This window comes from Petaurus breviceps, unplaced genomic scaffold, assembly GCF_028583685.1.
Source record: "Petaurus breviceps papuanus isolate PSGF00001 unplaced genomic scaffold, PetGlider_PUasm1.0 173, whole genome shotgun sequence".
Classification (NCBI taxonomy): domain Eukaryota; kingdom Metazoa; phylum Chordata; class Mammalia; order Diprotodontia; family Petauridae; genus Petaurus; species Petaurus breviceps.
In genome coordinates, this window is record NW_027185759.1 from 2,776,313 (window position 1) to 2,796,424 (window position 20,112).

The 20,112-nt window shown below is 48.2% G+C and overlaps 1 long non-coding RNA gene across 1 annotated transcript; it reads right to left on the bottom strand.

The window, feature by feature from the left end:
* Nucleotides 1-9,336: 9,336 nt before the first annotated feature.
* On the bottom strand, nucleotides 9,337-18,711 carry LOC138157814 (uncharacterized). Its single transcript, XR_011167463.1, has 3 exons — nucleotides 18,611-18,711; nucleotides 18,255-18,405; nucleotides 9,337-9,592 (listed from the first exon to the last, which is right to left on the bottom strand). It is a non-coding gene; the product is annotated as an uncharacterized lncRNA (long non-coding RNA).
* Nucleotides 18,712-20,112: the final 1,401 nt, after the last annotated feature.

The following is a 20,112-nucleotide window of genomic DNA, read 5'->3' on the forward strand; positions in this document are numbered from 1 at the left end:
AACTTCTTGGTTGAGGAGGGATTGCTTCGTTTGGTGTATTTCTATCCCCATGCCTGGCACAGAGTAGTCTCATACTCAATACTTATTGATTGTTTGATATTAAGTATACGAAAAAGATTTGCCCAGGAAATCCTGGAAGGCAAGATAGGGCTTGGGGAAGAAGTTAATAGCAGGCAGGGGGATGAGAAAAGGCCTCCTGGAGAAGATTCAGTTTAATTCAATTCAATAAACATCGATTACTCTCCCACTATGTGCCAGCCATTATGCTAAGAGCCAGGGACACAAATAAGAAAAAGACAGGTCCTGTCCTCAAGGAGCTTGCAATCTAAGGGGAAGACAATACACAAAAGGAAACTGAAAGGGTGGGGGCACCAGGAGGTACCTGGCCCAAGGGCATAACGTTTGGTGATGGAAAGTGGAGAGATGCCGATCCTGAGAGGCAGAAGGGAGGCATGGGGGATAGACAGCCCATGCAAAAATCCAGTCTCTGGGAGATCAAAGCCAGTTTGGCCGGGCCATAGAATATGGGAAAGGAAGTCACCCTTTTCATGGATGGTGTCCCATGCATGCTCCCCATCTACCTGGATTTTTATTTTATAAAGAAGGATCTGTGTCCAGGCATAGAAATGCTCCCCTAGTTCTTATCTGTGGATGATGAGATTTACTAGGTGGCCCAGAATGCTGCCCTTAGAAGTCCAAAAGTCCTGAGTTCAAATCCAGCCTTAGATACTTCCAAGCTGTTAACACTGGGCAAAGCCCTTAACCTCTTTCAGTCTCAGTTTCCTCCTCTGTAAGATGAGGAACATAATAGCACTCCCCTTTTAGGGCAGGCCGAGCGGATGAGCTGAGGCAGCGTCAGGATCTACTTTTGCAAATCTGAAAGCATGATGTAAATGCTAGCCATTATTTTTATTATTAAGGCCCAGATGACACAGTGTCTCCTCCGGGAAGCCTTCCATGATTCCCCTACTTGTTAGTTTTTTCTCCTTTCCAATGTACATCTCTGTCTTCGTGAATGTGTGAACATATTTATTGGTTTAAATGTTGCTATTTCCCTAGAGAACACAAGTTTCTTGAGGGCAGTGGCTGTTTGATTTTGCCTTTTTATCCCTAGTCCAGAACTGGCACATACAGAAACTGAGAAGAGCCCAGAAGATTTGGGGGGAGCCTTCCCACTGCTTGCCCAGGATTTTCCTCTCAATGGCTCTGGCCCTTCCTTCAAACATCTAGGCTCTAATGGAGAAGAAGAGAAGCCAGAGCCCAAGCTCCTTGCTGGGCTCATGTTCTCACTTTAGAGACATCCCCCTAACTATTCCAACTTTGAGACATTCAGATTAGAGACGCCCTTTCCCTGTGCAATGCACCACCCTTGCTGCCAATATCCCATCCAATGGGCCATCTTGTGTGTGTAGAGAGGCCCTATGATGGGCAGCCAGGCAGAGCCCTGCTCTCCAGTGCTCTCGTTTGGCTGGCTCCAGATCATACAGAAGTCGGCTTGGTGTCTCCCTCCGTCTTCAAACATCAATGTCTTCCATCCTGGAGAGCTTATGTGGAGGCTCCGCCCCCAGACTCTTTCTCCAGCTCAGACTTCTTCTGAAAGTATCTTTATAAAGAGAATGTTTTGCCATGGCTGCCCTTGCTGGCTTCACCACACTCTGCTGTGTGCAATGGTCCAGAGAAAATCAATTGGACACTGCATTTGAAAGATAAGGTTTGGGACTTCACTTCTGGCTAACCTGGTGACCCCAATCCATCTCTGTCACGCAAACCCTCTGAAGACTGGGGTGCCACTGCTCAATCCGGTCCCAACCTCCAAGAACTACAACAGATGTTTCTCTCCAAACACCTTTATTGACGATGTATTTTCTGGATCAGCTCCAAAAGCCATTGGTCAAAGGGCAGAAAGGCTGATACTTAAATAGTGAATCACACTCTTTTATCTTCCAGGTATTTCCTGAGTAATTAATTCTTCTGAGTGAAAGAAAAGAAGCTATACTCTGAAAATGGCCAAATACCTGAAGAAGAGTCTTTAAAAATGAAAAACAGATTACAGCCTGAGATTGTCCTGGTCCAGGGGGCCCCAGTGAGGTCACTCTCAGCCTCAGTTTGGACCTGCCTCTGTCCTGATTTCCCATGACATACCATGCCCAGGACACCAGCACAGAGGCAGATGTAGGCAGGCAGCCCATAGGAGGGTGAGTCCGACAGGATCCATTCTATTCCATAATCGAGACTGAGCCAACTACCCTCAGAGACCCAAAAGGAGGATTTACTAGGCTTGAGTTCTGTAGGGTCCAATGTGCTCCTGAAGAGCTGCTGAGCTGGGTTGATGATTATGTTTGATTTCTAGCTCAATCCCTGCCCCTTCCATCACAGTACTACATAAATGCTAGCTGGTATTACGTTTATGGAAGAGAATGTTTGCTTTTAAATACATTTACTTATTTATTTACTTTTAGTTTATGACATTCAGTTCCACAATCCTTAGAGTTCCAAATTTTCTCCTCCTCTCTCTCCTCGCCCCCCTGGCCCCCATGGTGGCGTGCAATCCAATATATGTTCTACAGATACCTTCACATTAAACATTAGCCAAGTTGTAAAGAAGGATTATAACCAATGGAATGAATGATGAGAAAGAAGGAACAAAACAAAGCAGAAATAAAGATCGAGTATTTTGCTTCGGTCTGCATTCAGAACCCATAGTTCTTTTTTTGAATGTGGATAGCCCTTTCCAACATGAGGCTTTTGGGGCTGTCTCATTGCCCTGCCTTGCTGAGGGGAGCCCAGTCTATCAAAGTCTGTCATCACAGATACGACGTGAAGGTCTCCTGGTTCTGCTCTCCTCACTCAGCATCAGTTTATGGAAGTATTTCCAGGTCATTATGAAGTCCATCTGTTCCTCATTTCTTACGACACAATACCCAATTCTCTTGGGTAGAATGCTCTTTGGAAGTTGGAATCATTGATTTCATTTTTTGTTATTGGCCCCCAATGTTGGCACCGTGCCTGATAAACACTTGGTGATTGATGAATTGTTTGAAGGGGAAGCAGCATGATGCAGTGAGCTGAGGGCTCAGGTTGGAAGCACTGAGACCAAGCTCTTCTTCTGCCGCCTCCTGGCCACGTGGCCATGGGGCAGTGACTCACCCAACTCTCTAAAATTCTAAGAAGATGGATTGCTTCCCTGCCTTTGTGGAAGGAGTAGAAACCCGAGGAGTTTCTGATGTGGATGGAATCCCATGTCTACCCCCTCCATCCTCTCCCTCTCCCAGGCCACCTCCTCATAGCAGTGTCATGAGGCTCAAATGGTGTGTATGTGAAACACTTTGCAAACCTCAGAGGGCCATACAATGACAGCTATGATTGTCCAGGACTGGGCATGAGGGGCACCACTGAAACCAGGAGTACTGAGGGTGGGGTAGGGGTTAGGGAGGAGGCTCCGAAAACTTTGTAAAAGGAAATCATGTCCCATCATATATCCCTGGGATCTTGCCTCAGTGGGCCCTCCTGGGCCTGTTATCCTCACTGTCTGTCTTCTGGCAGCACAAAGTCATGGGGATTTGGCTGTGGAGAGTAGAGGGGTTAACAGAAGCAATTGTGTGGGGGACACAAGAATGTGTGATGAAGGTGGGGCAAAGGGTTATGGGATCCATACATCCGGAGGTGGGCTGTACTACCAAGGTCATGTAGCTCAGCCTCTTTTACAGATGAAGAAACTGAGGCGAAGTGAAGGAAAATGGCTTGATCATAGGCACCCACCTAATAACTAGCCTGCTTGAGATTTGGATTCTGCTTCTCCTGGGGTTCTTCTACCACACTGTGGAAACTGACTCCCCCAGACCCAGGCCATAAGTGGGCACACGATGCTGGAGATGCAAGGGGTCTGGGCCAGGTGCTGGTTAGATTCCCTGACCCTGAGATCCTTTCCAGTGTCCCTCCAAAGTCTGGGAGGATACGCCTAGCTCAGTAAGCAAGCATCTCTGAGGCAGTTACAGTATGCCTGGTGCTGGGCGAAGGGACCTTCAGGACTGCCTGCTCCCAAAGAAAAGGTTCACTTGGAGAGTTTGATCTTCCTCTCCTCAGTGCAGACACTTCCTCCACTGATGCTGATTGCAGTCCGTGTCCACCCTCTGGTCCTGCTCTTCTCTAGTCTAGGTACTGCCAATATCCTCCACAGGGATCCGACCAAGCCGTAGCGTGGATGCTGATGGAGCCCATAGGATGGTCTGGCTTGTTCCTCTCTCTCCACCCCACCTTCCATCCTGATCACAAGCCTGTCTCACGTTTATGTTGTCCAGTTCTTGGCTGGGCATGTGTGGGAGCCAGCGACTCCCACTGTGCTCAGCAGCTGGGAGCTGGCCGCTGGTCACAGCATTCTCATGAATGAAAAGAAGACAAAGGTTCTGGATTAGGGCTAGGCTAAGCTATGGAAATGAAGGAAAAAATTGGATAAAAGGCTACTTCTTGACTATTACAATTTATCAAAAAGTTTAATTGACGTGAATCAATCAATGCCACAAGGGGACCAAAAGATCCTTGACACAGCCCCAGCTAGGAAGTACTTAATCTCTTTGCCAGTCAAATCAAAGCATTTCTTCTAGGTTCCAGGCATGGAGTTAAAAATGTTGGGGATGTAAAGAAGGTAAAAACAGTCCCTGCCCACGAGAAGCTCAGTCTAATGAAGGGAAACATACCCACAGCGCCGCACTAAGTTCTACACAGCATAGATTGGAGTGAACCAACAGCAAAGATGCTGGAACGCAAAGGGGTTGGGAAAGGCTTCCTGTAGCCAAGGCCTGAAGGAAGCTGGGAGGTCAAGAGGAGGAAGCAGGGTATTCTAGGGGGACAGCCAATGCAAAGGTCTGGGTCAGGAGATGGAGGGTCTTGTGCAAGGAATAACCAGGAGGCCAGATTGCCAAGAATTATGGCAGCCAAGAAGGGAAACTTGTCTGTAAAATCTTCCAGAGGAAGATGGTGGGGGAGCCTCAGCAGTGCTGCTTCATAGCTCTGGAGAAGCAGTAGAGGGGAAAATGAATGCACAGAAAGTGTGGTAGGAGCCCCAATTAAGCAAAAGCATACTGAGGGGATTTAAAGAGAAAAGAGGGAGGCCAACCAAAGGACAAAATGGGAGTGTTCCCTCCTCTTCAAAGGTGGGCTTTTCCCTAAATGAGGCATTAAAAAAGAATTCTGGGGGCTTAGTTTTCTCTCAGGATCCATCATTCTGGAAGAGGGACCCTGGACACAGGGTGAGAATTAGCAAGCAAGAATGGGAAGGAAAGGGAGGGGAGGAGAGGGGAGGTGGGGAGAGGGGAGAGAAGGGAAAGGAGGGGAAGGGAGGGGAGGGGAGCAGAGGGGAGGGGAGGGGAAGGAAGGCAATGCCCCTGTTGGTTCCTACTCTGAAGATCGTGAGAGAACGTGCCATAGACGACTCTCTGGCTAGCTTGCTAAGCAGCCCCAGAGTTGTAACCTTCTCACAGATGAATCAGCACACTCTACAGTATCTGTTTCCATGAGGAGGTTTGGTGATAAGCTGAGCACGCCACAAGAAAGCTATCAGAAGATTGCAGTGACCAGCACACTACGGGCTATATGTAGAAACCTTCCCAGAGGCGCGGCAATGGGCCCCATGAGGTGGTCCCTGCTGCTCTTGAGCCCATTTCCTTAGAAAAAGTCCTAGAGATGGTAGGAGCCCTTCCTAAGGTTTTAATTCATCGCAGATGCAGTTCCCCTTTCAGGTCCAGCATGAAGCCTGCTGGGGGGAGGAGAGGAAGGCAGGGTGGGGTGGGGACTTGTGGGGAAAGCCCTTGTGCTTGGTGCCATGAAAGGAGCCCAGGCTGAAGTGTATCTGTTCCCAGATCTTCCCTTAGCCCCTCTATGACTGTGCCATCTGCAGCAGCTTTCTTATCTGAAAATGGGCATCATGGGGACAACAGGATGTATTCTCCCTGTCCCATGGAGTCCTTAGGACATTCAAGAGGTCATGGATTACAAATAAAGGGCCTTAGAGAGAGTCTGATTCAGTAAGATAGAATGGGAAAGGGCTTGATCGCCAATCTGAGGACATGGGTTTCTGTTCTGATCCACCTTTTTACGGCCTGCTTGAAAGTTGGCAAGTCAGCCCACTTGGGGTCTCAGTTTCCTCACCTGTAAAATGAGAGTTTTATAGTAGATGACCTCAAAATTCCCTTTCACCTTTAAATCTGTAATTACATAAACATCTTCCTTTTACAGATAAAGAAATTGATTCCGGGAGAGGTGCAATGACCTGCCCAAAGTCACCTAGGCTTCTATGTATCACAGACTCCCAGAATTAGAAGGGTCCTCAGAGATTATTTGGTCTAACCTCTTCCTGGCCTTTCATTCTCAGTATAAGATGCCCAAGAAATTTCCCTGCTTAAAGACCTCCTTTGAAGGTGAAAGCCTCCCCTCCCTCCAAAGGCAGCCCACCCCCTGTTTAGACAGCTGGAACAATCTCGTTTGCCCAGATGTCAAGCCCAGACCTGCCTCAGTCACAGTGCTCCTGGTTCAGATGACTGAAGACAGCTAGTGCCTTCCCCCAGTCTAAATGTAGAGAGGACTGCTTAGTGTGGGAATGAGAGCAGCATCTATTTGTGTAGAAAGCCTTAGAAAGATGACCCCATTCTACCAGTTCAGCTGTCCTGAGAAGGAAACTAGATTGTCACACTCAAAGGAAGCAGACAGGGGGACTTAACTACAGTCACACAGTTAGTATATGTCTGGGATGGGATCAAACCCAGTTTTTCTTCACTTGAGGAGCCAGGATGCTATTGTGGTTGCCTCTATGAAAGGGTTTCACTATTTAGGTCCAGCCACACCAAAAGAATTCCTGCAATGTATGTAGAGATACTGGAAGGAACTGAGAAAAACCTCTGTGCCTGGAGAATCAAACCGTGTACCAGAATATGAGAGTTGGACAGCACTGGCACTGTCCTGGGAAGATTCACCGAAGCTCAGCCCTTTCTGCTGTCCCTTCAGCATTTCACCAAAGGCCACACTTAGCCCTGTCCTCCCCATTCCCTCCTCTGGCCTCTGCCTCCATCTAATCCTCAATGGCTCCCTCCCTGCTTCCTACCATTATACTCCTACCTCTCTGATCCTTGAGATCCTCCCTGGATCATACCACCCCCTCTTCTAATTCTCCTTCCGCTCATAGCCAAGCTCCTAGAAAAAGCGTCTGTGCTTGCTTCCATTCCCATTCTTCACACTTGCTTCTTAACCCCTTTTCAACATCACTACTCATCTGAAAGAACTTTCTCCAAGTCTGCCCCAAATTGCTTAATTATGAAGTGAAATCCAGTGGCCTTTTCTCAGTCCTTACCTTTTTATCCTCTCTGCAGAACCAAGTGAATGAATGAATGAATGAGTGACAAGGCATGTAAGAGCCTACTATGTGCTGGATGGTGCTAAGTGCTGTGCACCGCTGACCACTCCCTCCTCCCTGGCTCCTTGGGAGAGGCTCTTCCTCTTGGCTCCCCTTTTGCGTTGCTGATTGTCCTTTCTCAGCCTCCTTTCCCCCAGCCCTGCTTTCTCTGATCTTTACACCAGAGGTTCTTTGCCTTTTCTGTGTCCTGGCATTCTGGAGAAGCCTATGGACCCTTCCTCACATTACTGCTTTTAAATGCATAAAGTACAATATAGAGGATCATAGAAGGAAACTGGTTTTGTTGGAATCCAGGGATCCAATTACATTTTAAAAGCAAGTCCCCAGACCCAGGTTATGAAGCCTGGCTTGACGCTCTCACTTGGTGACCTCGGCAGCTTCTGATGGGCAGTTCAGTGGCCTTTATGCAGGCCATTTCTAGACCACCAGAGATCCAGGCTGAGTCTCCCTCCTGATTTCCAGGCCCCCTTGCTGTCCATCCCCACCTGGACGTCCTACAGACAAGTGCAGCTCAGTGTGTTCCAAAGTCTTTGTCCTGAAACCCACCCTCCTCCCAAGCTTTCCTACTCCCTCAAAGCACCATCACCATTCCAGGCATCCAGATTCCCACCCTGTGATCTTTCCCATTATGCCTCCCCCACAGCCAATCAGCTGCCAGCTTGTATCAATCCATCTTCTACCACATCTCACATCCTTCCTCATCTCTGCTCTCAAAAGGCCAGATCCTTTTCATTTTTTTTTTTTTGCTTTTTGGAGGGCAATTGGGGTTAAGTGACTTGCCCAAGGTCACATGGCTAGTTTTTGTGTTAACTGTTTGAGGCGGGATCCGAACCCAGGTCTTCCTGATTCCAGGGCTTGTGCTCTATTCACTCTGCCACCTAGCCCCCCCCCCCACTTCTTGGTGATGGTCTAGTGAAGCCTCTTAATTAGTGTCCCTTCTGCTCTATCCCCTTTCCAATCTAACATTCATAAAGCCATGAAAATAAACTTTCTAAAAAACATCTGATCATGTCACTACTACTTAAGAAATTTCAGTGACTCTCTTTACTCCTAGGATCAAATACTAATTATGTTGTGGTTCAGTCATTTTTCAGCCATATCCACCTCTCTGTGACCCCATTTGAGGTTTTCTTGGTAGAGATAACTAGAGTGGTAGCCATTTCCTTCTCCAGCTCATTTTATGTATGAGGAAACTGAGGCAAACAGGGTTAAGTGACTTGCACAGGGTCACACACCTAGAACCTGAAGCCAGATTTGAACTCAAGAATGTGAGCCTTCCTGACCCCAAGCCCGACATTCTACATTTAAAATACGTTCCTATCTGTCTCTAGGCTGCCTTTCAGGCTGATTTCATATGATTCACCTTCATGCATTCTACAATTCATCGAGACAGGCCTAAGCGTCTCTTCCCAAAGCCACCATTCCCCTTCTTGCCCTTGCATGGGCCATTTCCCCTCCCGGGTAGGCACTCCTCCTCCAGGCAGCCTTCCCTTCCTTCCACCTCTCAGTAGCCTCTGTCTGCAGCAGTCCTGTCTGACTTCCCTCAAGGTTCAGGTCACTGGCCACTTTCTAAAGGATTTACCACATTGTTCGTTTTCTCTCCCTCCTTAAATGGTCATGTAAATACTGATCTGTGTGGGTGGCACATCCTACTGACACTCCGGGAGCATGCAGATTCCTTGCATACAAAGACCGATTTTCATTCTATCTTTGCATCCCTTTCCCCACCTTCCCTCCCCAGTGTCCAGCTGCAGTGTCCTTCTGACTCCAGGGCCAGGGACCTATTCACTGTACCACCTAGCTGCCCTCCCCCCCAGCTTCAGTGTCTAGCTGTTTACACAGACTAGATGTTTAACAGATACCAGTGTCCTTTCATTTATTAACCTAAATGACTTCAAAGACAAGGCTTGGATGTGCAAGTTGGGGGACACTGAACCTGTTTCTGGGTGGTAGAACCGAGGCCCTGGGGCTCCGTTTAAGTGACAAGCACCAATATTGAAGCCAGTTTACTGGTGGATGAAAAATAAACTCCAGAAACTGCAGAAGGGCCAATGGAGAGGTTCAGCCGTGGGTGGGGGGAGCAGCAGGGAACACAGTAGAAAAGATCTGCTTGGCCTGGCCGTGGCTGGCTGGTCCTCCATGGCTGGGTGTGAAGGTTGTTGGCAGAGAGGTCAAGAGGAGGAAAGGAGTCTTGGGAAGGATGGTGCCCAGAATGAATGTCAGCGGCAACAAACGTCCCCAGTGATGAAGAAACAGCAAGGAAGGAGAGGAGAAACATTGAGCAAAGCAGACACTGACTTCTCAGGGCCCTCCTCTCTGCAGACGAGGCAGGGGGAGGCCTTCCCATTGTGCTGAGAGGGTCAGAGACTGCAGTAGCATGCACTTTCTGGTCTGTTGTACCCCAGGGTCTGCCCCCAGGGCCCCTCCCTGTCTCCTCTTGCGCCACCCTTGCCAACACCACTCAGCCCCTGGGCTTCAGCTCCTGACTTGCACCTGCCATGTGACCGGGACTTGAGCCTTCCTCACATGAGATGCTAGAAATCAGCATTAAGGGGCTTCCCAGCAAGAGCGCCTCAGAGGAGAAGCAGTGAGTGGATGGGGTGGCACTCCTCTGCAGGGTAAAGCTCTCAGGGAGACTTCAGAAATACCAGGCAGGCAGCTCGTTTTCCCTTGACTTCTTTATCCTTTTCATCTTCGAAAGACTCTGTGACCTTTTCTGCTCTGCATCCTGGGCACAGTATGCCAACTCACTGGGCAGGGTGAGGCTTCAGGACTCCCAGAAGGGAGCCGACTTCTTTGCCTGCCCTCATGATAACCCAGGGCACACAGCCTACCACTGGCAGAGGGGCCGGGTCTGAGTGCCAGCCTCTGTCTGCTGCAGCCCTCAGCAGACCAGAACCCTCTGAGCCTGGGCAGATGTGCCCAGGACCATCTGTGGCTTCTCCATGTGTGACTTTTGGACGCTCTCTCCCCGGTGCTCCTCCCTTCTCAGGGTTCAACACTTTGTCTTACTAGGGACGAGGAACTGGAAATTCTGGCATTGGAGTTCTCAAATAAATCCCTGGGACACAGTCTGAGGAAGATGGGGCAAGGCAGAGTCAAGACAGGTGATGGGGAAGGGACTGGACCTGGTATCTGATTGATACAGGGAACTCCCAGCTGTCCTGTGACTTATACTAAGAGAGTTGCCTGGAGCCCATATGGGTCAGGTGATCTGCCCAGGATCATGAGGCTATCAAGTGTCCAAGGGTCAGGATCCCATATTTAGACTAGCTCAAAAGAAACCTTAGAGGCCATTGTGTCCAGTTCCATCATTTTACAGATGAGGAAACTGAGGCTTAGAGTTCAATGACTAGCCAATTGTCTGAGGTCTTCCTAATCACAAGCCCAGAACTCTTAGCTGTCTACTATGTCACCTCAGATAAGGGGCTTAGACCCCAGGCTTCCTGGCTCAAGGCTGACTTCACTAGTCAAGGAGGATTTTGAAAGATTGTGTTGGTGGTGGTGGTATGTGTGTGTGTGTTGTGTGTGTATGTGTGTGTGTTGGTGAGAGACAGAGAGAGAGGGGAGAGAGAGAAAGAGACAGTGACAGAGAAGGAGAGAGAGAGAATGGGTAAGAGTATGTGTGTGTATGTATGTGTGGGCATGTGTGAGTGTGAGTATGGGTGTGTTGGTATGTGTATGAGAGTTTGGGTGTGTATGTAAGGATCAGTGGGGGTATGTGTGAGTGTGTGGGTGTGTATGTGTGTGCTACAGATGTGGAATGTAGCATGCACTTTCACATGAGATAACTATTGTTAGTTATTTAATTGTTACTCTCATGGAGTGCTGGTAACCTGTACATTAAAAAAAACCATTTAGATTAATGGCATAGCTTTTCCAAAAATAAATATTTTCATTTATGATTATACAAGATTTTTTTCTAGCAATTTTGGTGATAAAAGCAAACACTCAGACCCCCTTGGCAACTGGGCAGGCAGCATTTGATTGTCACAACTTAGAATTTCGAGAAGCTAAGGATCGTGTCAGGATCAGCGATATTTCTCCACTGTGATAACTGGTCCTAGTTCAGTTTCATAGAATTTAAAGCATTTCAATACCCCATTCGTAATTAACTGACTGATTAAGTAAATCCTTCTTCAAGACAAAGCTAATAAAGAAATTAATAAGTCAGATGTGTCAGAAACAAAATGAAATCCAAGTGGACTAGAGCCTGGCTGGTGAGATGCCTGTTTCAGCCTGTTCCAATTCCTTAATTCTTTTACTTTTCGAACAACTGAAAGCTTATAGTGGTGAAAATTATATAAAAATAAAAGTGTGTTCTCACAAGCACACAGCTATGGGGAAGCTTCTAGCGCCGGGACTTCAGGAGCAATGATGACAGCTGCTTCCACCTTTGCAGTCCATTTGGACCATTTCAACAACTGAAAATTGTGACATGTCTCAAGATACAGCCTGCCTCTAATTAGAAGTCATGTGTCACAGGGCTGATAACCTCTATGTTTTTATATTGTAAAAATAAGACACATCAATACATATTTAAAAGACAAAAAGTGAGTTTGCTGTGTGCAGATGCCGTGAATGTGGAGCAGGAAGGTCTGGGGATGAGCTGGGCTGGGAAGGACCTTGGACAGTGGGTGGGGAAGCTGGACTCCCATCCTGCCTCACCCCAGTGTGATAGCCTCTGTGTAACTGGGGGCAAGTCCTTATCCTCCCAGAACCTCAGCTTCCCCCCTCTGTGAAATGGGGTTACATCTGAGGTCCCCTCCAGCTCTCCCACCCTCTGATCCAGGGGAGCCCACAAGAGCTCCTCAGGTGAAGCTCCAGGCCCTTCAGAAACATTGATTCTTTGCCCAAAGTCTTGCCCCAAGCATCCTCTCATCCACTTAGATCCTCTTTCCGCAAGAACTCCAGTCCTCCCCATCTCTTCATCCTTTGTACTGATTGGTCACATCCCCTAAGGAATCCTCCATGGAGCATCTATCTGCCCCATGCCCCAGGGCCTTCTGGGACACCAGGGCAGCCTGTAGCCCAACACAGGTTAGTTATCCATTGCTCTCACTCACTGACCTGCCTGCTTCTTTTTCTTGTCATTTATGTCCTTGCTAATGTACTAATACCCTTCTCCCACGCAAGCCATCAGTGGTGACAGCCTGTAGTCTACACACACCTACCATGTGCCTCTCCACGGTCCTTTGGGTCACTTGTGATTTTGATTCTTTGGGAAGTCCTGTAACCACACAACACAGGAAAGCAAAGAAAGAAGGAAGGAAGGAGGGAAGGAAGGAGGGAAGGAAGGAAGGAAGGAAGGAAGGAAGGAAGGAAGGAAGGAAGGAAGGGAGGGAGGGAGGAAGGAAGGAAGGAAGGAAGGAAGGAAGGAAGGAGGAGAGGGGGGGAGAAATAAAGGAAGGGAGAGAGAGAGGAAGGGAAGGAGGGAGGAAAGAAGAGATTCCTCTTTTCCAAGGATTTAATGGAATTGAATTTTCTAACCTCTCTCATTTGTCTTACTTTGTCTCCTTTAAGGGCAATGACAGCAGGGCTTGGCCAGGGTCTTGATGCCAACATAGCATGACCAGATCCATTAACATGGAAGTGCATGGCCTTCTCCTCCAAGAAGTTGCAGCTGCCAGGGGGCACCCTAAGGAAGCTACAGGACAGGGCACTTTTGGCTTCAGATGAAGCCAAGACCATGTTCATTTTCACCAGTTCGGGAGACAGACTGGGACAGTGCACTTCCTGTGTCCATGGCCAAAGCAGCATCAGTCATAAAGAGCCCCACCAGGCGAGGCACATTGGGAGGGCTGTTTCCTCATAGATGACAGCCTCATTGAGAAGTACCATGGTCACCAGCCAGCACCCAGAACTTGGTCCTTCAGCAGCCATGCTGGGATGGCCATGCCCTGGGCAGGCCTGGGTGACTGAGGAGGGTGATTTTCTGATGGACTTAAAGCACTGGTTGTAGTCTATGAGGCATGGTCACAATTGTAGGGAAAGGGCAATTCTAGGCAACCCAACATAGCCCTGAAAGGGGCATTCCTGGATGGAGGGGGGTCTTAGGGAGAACCTGAGAAGCCAAGTCCTTTCTTCTGTCTTTTTCCCCTGGCACTCAACATCCCTCACCCCCCACTTTATGCCATTCCTTTCACTCAATCACAAAGGGGTGCCAAATGAGGACAAAAGTACAGCAGAGTTTGGGCTCATGGGCAGAGTAGCTGAGAGCACATCTGCCCAGGTGGAGAAGCCGAGGATCCTATTTGGGGAGACATGGACGGGAAGTGACATAGAGAGACTCTGTACCATGTGTGGACATTCTGTAAATCGTTCCAAGGCTAACCACATTCCAATGCTAACCAAGCCTCTGTCAGCTGGCCAACCATCCAGGTCTGGGCAGCTCTTCACAAAGCCCTGAGTGAGCCCCTATTTTCTTCACCTCATCCTAGGGTGATACCTTCTCACTCAAGGCATCTGTCGAGAAAAATGCTGTAAAGGGAGAGGCCTTGGGACCTTCTTCCTTCTGAGGCCATGTGGTCTTGTGACATGCTTGCTCACTTGGTCTCTTTGTCAGTTCTTTTCTGTTTTAGGGAAGGGATAAGATCTTTTGATTTTGTGTTTTCTGAAAGTTCTGGGATTCTAGAATCCAAGTTGCCAGCCAGTGCTTCATCAGTTCCTGGAGGAACGAGAGGTGACCTTGGGATCCAGGCCAGCAGTAGCTGACCATAAATGTGGGGGCCAGTGTTATATAGGAACTGAGCCAGGAGTGGGACTCCAGGGACTAAGTTTTGTTCTTGTCATATCTTTTAAGTAAATATCCCTTTGGGAATGTTTGTTAATTGTAAGTGACTAAATTGACTGGGAAAGTCAGTCACTGGCACATAACAATGAGGAGGTACGCCGGTGGGGGCTCCACCCCAGTTGTGCCTCTGGGTGCTTTAGAGAATCACAAGCTCCATGAGTCTGAAGGGACCTCAGGGGCCTCTGAAGCCCAAGGAATCCTTTCTACAACAAACTCAACAAAAGGTTGTCCAACTTGTGCGCAGAAGCCTTGGACTACCTGGCCCCACGACCCATTCCTCTTAGAGGCAGCTCTATCAGAGCAGTCATCCCTGTCTTTGAGTTTGGTTTTGTTTCATTTTTCCTGAAATCTATGTACCTACATTTCCATATCACACTGTCTAAGCCTAAGGGAACATTCAGCCACCCCACCCCTCAGAGGGAGGTCTGAGGCTGGGCATAACACCCGTAACCGGGATAGAAAAGTTCAGAGGAAAAGAGGGAGCATCTCTCTCCCTCTCTGTGTGCATTTCTGTCTCCATCTTTCTTTCTCTGCCTCGAACTGTCTGTCTCTCTCTCACACATACATACACATTGCACTATTGTTCCCCCCCCCCCAAGCGAATTTAGAAGCCAGTTTCCCCTCTAGGCACAATTTCAGCATCAGGCAGAGCCTTGACTTTGGCCAGGGATCAAGACTTTCCCATGAGCCTCTAGGGCCTCCCTGGAAGCTGCTGCCCAAGACTACCTTTCCTGATTGCCAACTGCTTGTTGTCATACTTTGTCTTTATGCCACACATGTTGCCAGCTCAACAACAGTATGCAAGATGCTGAGTTATTGAGAATTGAGAGGTGCCAGGATGTGAGGAGCGTGAATTGGACAATCAAGGTGGCCCAGATGTTGAAGGTTAATTCTGCCGCTTGTGCAGCAATGTCCTCATGCCTGCCCAACACTGCCTGTCCTTCTGCCAGAGGTTTCTGTTAACAGCTTGAAGAAATTATGACTCTGCAGGGGATCCTGGATCCGAGATGGGACAATGTTGACCAACCTCCGTATCTCCAAGAGCTGCTCAGCAGCAAGGCCCCTGGAGAGCAGCAAACCCGAATTAAGGCTGGGTCTCCTACCTAATCTCTTCTGGCCTCAGAAAAGCACTCCCAGATGGTGCTGGGCCTAAGCAGACATCAGGAGGCTGCCAAGAAAAGGGGTCCCAGCCCCTCGGGAATGGCTTGACTCCCAGGGTCTTTGTTAATGCCAGAGTCAGATGAGAACATCCCTACCTTGGGCACTTACACATGATTCCTGTCATTGTTTATTACAGAGATGATCGAGACCAGAGAACAAACCTCGCATTGCAGAGGGAGCCACATTTTCAACACCGCACTCCCCCATACACCACCCCGCCCCTGTTTCCCCAGTTTCCTAGGATTATTTGGTATATTCACGCTTCGAAGACAGAGGTGTTTGTCTGGACAATTTTTCTGCTGGCCAGGGGGGAAAAAAGAAAATCCCTTTGGCTGGAAGGTGTTCTCCATCATGTTGAAAGCTGTGTCCAATCTCATTGTTGGAAGCAGCAGGTAGCTGTGAAAGGAAGGGTCACTGGTCTGACCAGCAGGAGACCTCATTGTGGCCGCTGCCATCGCCACAGGTGAAAGGTCAGCCTGCATCGAGGACTCTGACCCAGAGCGGTTTTGTTGAATTGTCACAAGGTAAATTAATCAGATTTACGGCATTAAGCCAGGCCCATATCTTCATCCTTTCAGCTCCTTTTCTATACTCAATCCCTCTCCCCGTAAAAAAAGAAAAAACAAAACAAAACAATCCCAGACCCTCCTCTCTGACTGAACAAAAAAATCTTCTGTTTCTTGCACATGGTGATTGATAAAGGAATGAAAGTGATTGGGCACATATGGGTGAAATAGCGCCCCTGTAAAGGCCAGCCTGGCAGGATGGTGGGTCGAGGGGAGGCCTAGAAACCCAGCAAGAATCAACATGGTTTTCATGGCTATTTAATCAAATGTTCTTGAGAAAATATTTTAGCAGAGATAATAATGGGATTCTTCAACAGCCCAAAGCTGAGGGAGCCCAAGAAAGGTAATGTTTAGTCCCCTGTGGCCAGAAAGGTTTGTCTTCTCCCCCTCACGGTTAGTTTGCCTCCTTTCTGAAAGGGCAGGCTTGAGCTAAGGATGGGAGGCTCCTGCCCAGTGGGGTGTTAGCATGCAGTGGCTTCTCAGCGGGGCAGAGAGGGGAGGCCGGGCAGAGGTTACAGGTGCTTTTCATCCTGCCACATGGGAGGGCACCAACGTCCTGCTGCGAAAAATTTGTCTGCAAATTTTTTCTTATTCAATCGTGACGGGGTCCAGGAGACTCTGGCTGGATATGATAACTTGATTAAGGCTGGGGACAGGCGACACAGAGACTGCAGGCAATCTGGCCTGCCTCTCGAGCCTTCCTTGGGCAGAGGCGAGCTAGTGAAGATGGAGAATTCTTTAACAGTAGCTGTAATTCAACCTGCATTCATCCAATTCGAATCAGCATGCATTTATGTATTGAGCGACCAGGGTGCAGACGCCCCACGCCGAGGCTGGGGACCTAAGGCAGTAATTCCTGACCTCAAGGAGCTTACTGGATCGAAAGGAACAGATTTTACTCCGAGAAGTGAATACAAATTACATACAAAGTAACTTCAAGAAGGAGAGGCAGTTACTGATGGGAGGGGGTGGGGCCAACCAAGGAAAGGCCCTTCCCAGGAGCCTTGGCTGACCGGCTAACCAGCTGACCGCTCTCATTCCAGAGGCTAAAGCCCCAGGAAGCCTCTGCCACAGTCAATGGTGGCTTGGCTTGGCATTTGTTTTCATTTCTTTCACTGTCTGGTAGAGAATATTTTGAAAATACTATTCAAGTTCCAACGACTCTAGTAATTAAATGGGACAGATCAAACGTAGTGCCAAGGAAGCCCCCCATCCAGGGATGCCCCAGAGCCCCACTGTCTGGGAGGCTAACAGCAGCAAGCCTTGAAAGGACAACCTGAGTGCTCAAGGTGCCCAGAAGCAGCCCCTCCAACCCAATCCAAGTTGATCTTAAGTGCTCCCTATATGTGAGGAGCTGTCAGCCCAGAGAGCAGGCTCCACCTTGTTCAAGCAGCTTATGTTCCATTAGGGAAATCCAAGTGTGTGTGTGTGTGTGTGTGTGTGTGTGTGTGTGTGTGTATGAGAGAGAGAGAGCGTGAGCAAGCAAGAGTGAGAGGTGAGAGAGCCCTCCCAACCAAATAATTATTGACATTTTAATGAACTCTGTGTATATGATGTTGTTTGAGACTTAAAACTACTCTGCGACATAGAAACAAGTCACTTTGTTCCCTATTTCACAGATGTGGAAACTGAGACTCGGCAGTTAAATGACTAGCAGCAGAGGGGAGTGGAGCCTTGACTGGCTGTTCTGCCCTCCTTTCCCATCATCATGCTGCCCCCACCCCTACCCCACCCTCCACTCCATTCTGTTGGGGCCCACTCTTGCCCCCTTCTGGAAGGGGGTGCTCATTCTCTTCCCCACTTTCCCCATTCCTCCTGTACCCCCAGCTCTGAAACACACTCCAGGAGAGGATGAGCGGCAGCCAGGTGCTGACATCTCTGGGGGAGGGGGAGGGGAAACCTTCTCCCTCCACTGCTGCCACTCTTCATCTTAGCTTATCTGCTTGGCTTCTTAGTCTCCCCCATCCGCAGGCATCACTTTGGGGGAATATACTTTATCATTATCAACGAATCAAATGGAGGAGAGAGAAAGGGAACCCCCATCCCACCATTCCCTTAGTACTGGGATTAGTACTTAGCTAGTACTGGGATTCATGGCCTTACTTTTGAGTGCAGCCCCTCCAGTTATATGGTAATATCCTTCACCTTTTACACACACACACACACACACACACACACACACACACACACACACACACAGGTCACAGATGGAACAGTCCCAAATACAGATCAGTTTAGAGGAGAAAAAGCACCTATAATTCACTTGGGGGCCAACTCATCTAGGTTCTGCTGACTGAGATGAGACATAGTGAGTTGGAATAGGACTGTGTACCTGTGATGGGCGACTCTTTCCTGAAGAAGACTGGAGGGAAATCATATCAGAGAATCAAAACCTTAGGAGGGTGACCCTGGAAGAGTAGAGCGATGAAGGAGCCGGGAGTCCGGAGAAATCGTGGATTCAGAATCCACAAGTCTCTGCTTCTCTAAATTTTTTTTTAAAAGGAAAAGAGAGGAAGTTTTTAGAACAAGAAGGAATTATTAAACAAGGGACCCCTGAGGGGAGGGGAAAGAGGGCCATTCACCTCAAAGGGGAAACTGTTTCAAGAAAATGTTTTAGATGGAATCTGGGGATGGCAACACTATCCTGAAGTTCAGAGGCCACCTGGGAAGGGAGGGGGGAGTTCTGACCTAAGCCTGAGGGGAGAATCTGGGTCTTGGAGAAGCAGGATTTTCCTTTCCCAGTGAATGAAGCAGAGGAAAGAAATAATGAGGAGACATCAGACCTAGTCAGAAAGAGGAATGTGAGTGCATTGATCTGAAGCCAAAATGGCTGTTTTTACACTCTTGCCTTCATTTCCCAACTTCCCACTTACTACTTAACCCTTTGCTATCTGGATTCCAAACCCACCACTTCCCTGAAACTCCTCTGGCCAGGGTTATTGAGGCTCCTTTAGCTGCTAAAGCCAATGGCCTTTGCTTGGCCCTCCTCCTCTGTCTCTGTATTGCTTTAGATACTGTCTCTACCACCTTCTGTGACGCAGTTTTCTCTTGGCTCTCTTACTCCCTATCAGGCTGAACCACTTTTTCAAGAATGATAGAGAAGCACATTTAGTGAGATGAGAGGACCATGGGTTTGGAATTTTTCAGGACGTTAGTGGCCACCAAGTCCAATTGCTTTATTTTGCAAAAGAGAAAACTGAGACCTGGAGATAGGAAATGAATGGTCTGTGGTCAGCAAGGCAGAATTTGCCAGAGACTGGGTTTGAACTCAGGTCCTGTGCATCAGCCACATTCCTAGGTCAGATAAGGTGGCATCCAAGATTTATTCCAACTCTGAGAGTCTATGGATGAATCTTATGGGGGCTGGTAGAAGAAAATACAATGATCCATTGGTTCAGCCTTAAAGAAAGACTGCCTATGACTACTCAGTGGCTTTCACTTCTTCCTCTCCATCCTTTAGTACACTGTTGTAGCATTCAAGAGGGCAAAGTTGCCCATGTGGAGTAGAGGGGCTGTGGATTGGCTGGGTTGAGGAATGTAACAGTGGGCAACTCCTGTGGTTAATTGGGTAATGGGAAAATGAGTGGGAGATTGTCTTTTGCAGCTGTAGGCTGGCAAAAGGAGCTGTTGAGGAAGGTCAGTGCTGAACTCACAGTTGTGCTTGATCAGTCTGTGCCTGGGGTTGGACCCTGGGGGTCATGTAATTTCATAGAAATGATATTACTTTGAAAGCTGTGATTATCCAAGAAAAGGTTCCATCCCATGATATCATTCATGGTGTAGTAGGGAATCCCTGGAATGCTGAATAAGACTTAGCTAAAGGGAACCCAGATTGAGACTGTTGGATCTCCTTCCTCACAATTGGCCCTGTAGCAAGGCTGGACTTCACAATTGGAGTAGGACATTTCCCAGAGGCCATAAAGTCAATTTTAGACCCTATGAAATAATCAAGGAATACGAAATGGGAAACTGATGTAGATGCAGAAAATAAAATGGTGACTTAAAACAATTTCTATAGGGGATCCATGAAAAATTGAGTTATTTGGTAAAAGGTAAAAAATTTGGGATCCCAGGAAGGCCAGAGGAAAAAGGCTTTCCTACATGGGAATGATTTGGCAATGCAGCCTTCCAAGCTGGAGTCAAAAGCTTTCTACCTGCTAGTTTGGGAAAGGTTAATACTTCTTCCTTTA